This window comes from Morus notabilis, unplaced genomic scaffold (assembly GCF_000414095.1).
Source record: "Morus notabilis unplaced genomic scaffold, ASM41409v2 Scaffold1333, whole genome shotgun sequence".
NCBI classification, from domain to species: domain Eukaryota; kingdom Viridiplantae; phylum Streptophyta; class Magnoliopsida; order Rosales; family Moraceae; genus Morus; species Morus notabilis.
In genome coordinates this window covers 167,440-171,686 of record NW_010364060.1, presented here as the reverse complement: position 1 = coordinate 171,686, position 4,247 = coordinate 167,440, and positions in this window count along the sequence as shown.

The following is a 4,247-nucleotide window of genomic DNA, read 5'->3' as shown; positions in this document are numbered from 1 at the left end:
CGCGTGCACTTCGACCGGTTCCTGGTGCAATACATGCGACGGATCTGTCACATATTTCTTCAACATCGATACGTGAAAGACGTTGTGTACAGAAGCTAATTCTGGCGGCAATGCTAGTCTATATGCGACTTTTCCAATCCTTTCAAGGATCTCAAAAGGTCCTATATACCTCGGACTGAGCTTCCCTTTCTTGCCGAATCTCATTACCCCTTTCATCGGTGCCACCTTCAGAAAAACTAAGTTTCCTGCCTGAAACTCCAGTGGCCTGCGGCGTTTATCCGCGTAACTCTTCTGGCGACTGTGAGCTGTATCTAACCTTTCTCTGATAAGTCTCACATCCTCTGTGGTTCTCCTGATGAAGTCTACTGTTTCAAGGTGCTTCTCCCCTGGTTCGTACCAGTGAATTGGGGACCTGCATCTTCTTCCATATAGAGCTTCGAAAGGTGCCATTCCTATTGACGCGTGATAGCTGTTATTGTAGGAAAACTCTATCAAGGGTAACTTCCTATCCCAGTTTCCCTTGAAGTCCATGACACATGCCCTCAACATATCTTCTAGGGTCTGGATGGTCCTTTCAGATTGGCCATCTGTCTGCGGGTGAAAAGCCGTACTGAACTTTAACTTATATCCCATTGCGTCTTGTACATTTTTCCAAAATCTTGATGTGAAGCGGCCGTCTCGATCCGAAATGATGGATTCTGGAATTCCATGCCACGCTACTATCTTGGACACGTAAAGTTCGGCCAGCCGCTCAACAGAATAACTGAGTTTGATCGGCAGAAAGTGTGCGGATTTAGTCAATCGATCCACGATCACCCAAATCGCATCGTTACCGTCGGATGTTTTGGGCAACCCTACCACGAAATCCATCGTGATTTGGTCCCACTTCCATTCTGGAATATCAATCTTCTGTAGTTCTCCTGCTAGACGTTGATGCTCTGCTTTAACTTTCTGACAGTTAAGGCACTTCGATATAAATTCAGCCACGTCCTTCTTCATTCTTGGCCACCAAAAGCTCCTTTTTAGATCCTTATACATTTTAGTTGCTCCCGGATGAACAGAGTAAGGCGTTTCATGTGCTTCTGAAAGGATCTGCTTCTTCATTTCCTCATCTTTAGGGACGCATATCCTACCCTTGTGGAGGAGTGTGCCGTCCTCCGCGAGGCTAAACACAATTTCTTTGCCTTCGAGAACTTCCTCCTTTAACTTCACCAAGGTAGGATCGGATTCCTGACTACTCTTCATGTGCTCGAGGATGGTCGGCTGTAGGGTGAGAGATGATACCTTCCCTGAAATTATCTCAATTTCAAGGTCGTGTATGTCCTTCTGGATGGTAGGAAAACGGGAGAAACGATCATGAGATGAAAGTGTTTAATGTTAAACAAAGTTTTTAGTTTTTATTTTTATCGTTTTGGAACCTTGGTTTATGGTGGTTTTAATTTGAAGAATATTTTAAGACTTTTTAAAGTTTATTTCACGATATAGATTTTAATAATTAAGTTGAACCGGAAGGTTATTTTATTTTTCTTTGAGGAAGTTCAAAAATTTTAAAGATAATATGTTTTAAAAAAAATCTAGGCTGTTCTTTATGTCATTCAAAGTAAAGTGTTTCAAGCTTAACTATTTCCGTATTCTTTAAGAGGTAAATGTTTAAAAGTTAAGATAACTGTGACGATCCGTGAAGGGTCATTACAGAGATTGACTTCAATTTAGGTATGAGGAAAAAGCATAGAACTTCATATGCTTGTTTTGAAAAAGAACAGAATTAACAAAATAAAAGTTGTCGAGAAAAAACTCCTTAATATTATGAATGTTTAACTGTTCTTTTTTTTTTTTTTTGAAGTTTGTTATCATTTTTTTAATTTTCCTCTTAATTTGTTTTTTTTTTTGGTTCTTTTTGGTTTACTGTTTTCATGGGTGGCGAAAGAGCAGGGTGGGTTACCATCCACATCCCTACCTTCATCTCCACTTAAGGAAAGGCGGGGTGGAGTCAGAAATTCTTTATTGAGGAGTGTTCTACATACTTACCTCGTTCTCCATCAAATATAATTAAACATTTTTAAATTATTATAACTTAAAACAAAAATAAAGTAGAATTTCATTACAAGTTTAGATCAAAATCAAAGATTCCTCAATACAAACTAACAATTAGCAATTCGTGCCTCTTTTTTTTTTTTTTTCAAAGTAAAGAACTATATTTAGTAGTTACCTCTTTTTAAGTGACCTCTTCTTCTAGTTGATTTTCTTTTCAATTAACATAATTTACCTTTTCTTCTTTTTTTTAGTAAAAAATGATATAAAAATTCTATGCACATATATTTATATAAAATATATTATATATAACATATGTATATCGAGAGAGGACAGGGTAGTGCTTTATCCATCCCTGCCTAACTAAGATTCAGGGACAAGATTTCATTTCCATTCTCGGTTATTATCCTCCATCCTCTTTTTATTTAATGTGAATCCCTACGGGCCCCATCTCCATGGTTAATACTGCCATCCCTAACTATTTTTCAGTTCATTGTCGTTTTTTATTTAGGAAGTTTTTTCATCAAGACTAGAAAAATGAAATTATCGATAGTTCTTTTTGTTTTATCCGTTTTCAACAGTCAAATCTGTATTAGAAACTGTTTATTTTATATACTTTTTTAATTTTATATGATTTTAACTAGATTTAACTGTCAGAAAATTAGTTTTACCAATAAGACGGCATACTCGAGACAGCCATTTTTATTTATTGTCATTTTCACATGTTTTTGTTTTTAGATGATGATTTATTTTCCAGTGTTTTTTTTTTTTTTTTTTTGTTTACGTCGTTTCACCACTTGTCTTTTCCATATTGTTGTCGTTTTAAATTTTGTTGTGATTTTCGGTTTATTTGTTTTGTTCTCCTGTGTCAGAAAGTTTTGTTTTAAATTTAAATTTCTAACCTGTTTTATTTGTTGCCGTTTATAAGTTAATTTGACGTTGTTAACCTGTTTCATTTGTTGACGTTATTAGTTATTTTTTGTTGACGTTTTTCCCTGCTTTTGTCGATTAATCATTCTTGTCCTCCTTATCCGACGTCGTTTAATCATTGTTGTCATCTTTCCCCACAGTAAAATTAGGGTTTCGATTCTACGTCCTCATTGATTTTGTGAAATTTTCGATTAAATTGGGGAAAATGACGATTTCCGCGAGAAGTATCAGCTTCATATCCCAATTTCAAGTTCAATGTCGGGCTTTTCTCATTCCATGGTAATAATAAACTTTCTCTCTTCTGTTTGGGTTTAGGGTTTATTGACATCCTTTTTTCCCCCTTTTTGGAGCTTTGCTTGAGAAGACGAAAATCCCAAATTTTTTTTCCTCTTTTTGAGGGAAAATCCCAGTTGAATTAAGCAGCTGTAAAGTTTAAATTTTTCTTTACTCTGTTTCTAAAACCTTCTTTGGAGTCAAATTTAAAAACTTGGATTATGTATTAAACAGGTTTATAAACAATTAAGACCCGAGAAATGGTGGTTAGATTTTTTATTTTTCTTTTTGGAATTTTACTCGAGAAATAATCCCACTCGAATTAAGCAGTTGTATATGTTCAATTTCTAATTATTTGCTCCCAAATATTTTAGGAGTCAAATTTGTGTTTGGAAAAAAATAAAAATAAAACATTAAAAAAAAAAAAAAACTGGGTCATGCAGGATAAATTGATTTATAAACAATAAGACCAAAAAAGAAAAAAAAAATTAATTTTGTGGTGTTTTTATTTTAGGGTTAAGAATAAAGGTGCAATTACATGCTTGAGAAACAGAGATTACAGCTCTTCAGTTCCTGTTAGATACATTCCTAAGAAATCTTCTCAAAGTAACAAATTGGATGCTTCTGAGCCAATGAAGGTTTCCGAAAAGAGAGAATTTTGTGAATTTCCTCAAGTAAGTCCTTTGAGCAATGATGATCTTAGCCATGGTGGTGGAACTGGAAATGTTGTAAAGAAAAGCTTCAATTTTGATATGAAGCCTCAATATCAAAGCCCAATGCTCCTTAGTAACTTACACTTTAATGATGCTGAGCAAGGTATCACCAATCTTTTTTTTATCTCAATATACATGCATATATATATATATATATATATAATTAGATGTAGTATGCACGTTCATATATATCCTTGTATTGAGAATTTTTTGATAGGATATGGAAAAGAGTCTACCAATACTATGTTATTTTGAATCAGACGGGCTTTGTTAAAATTCCCTACTTTGTTATTCTTTGCT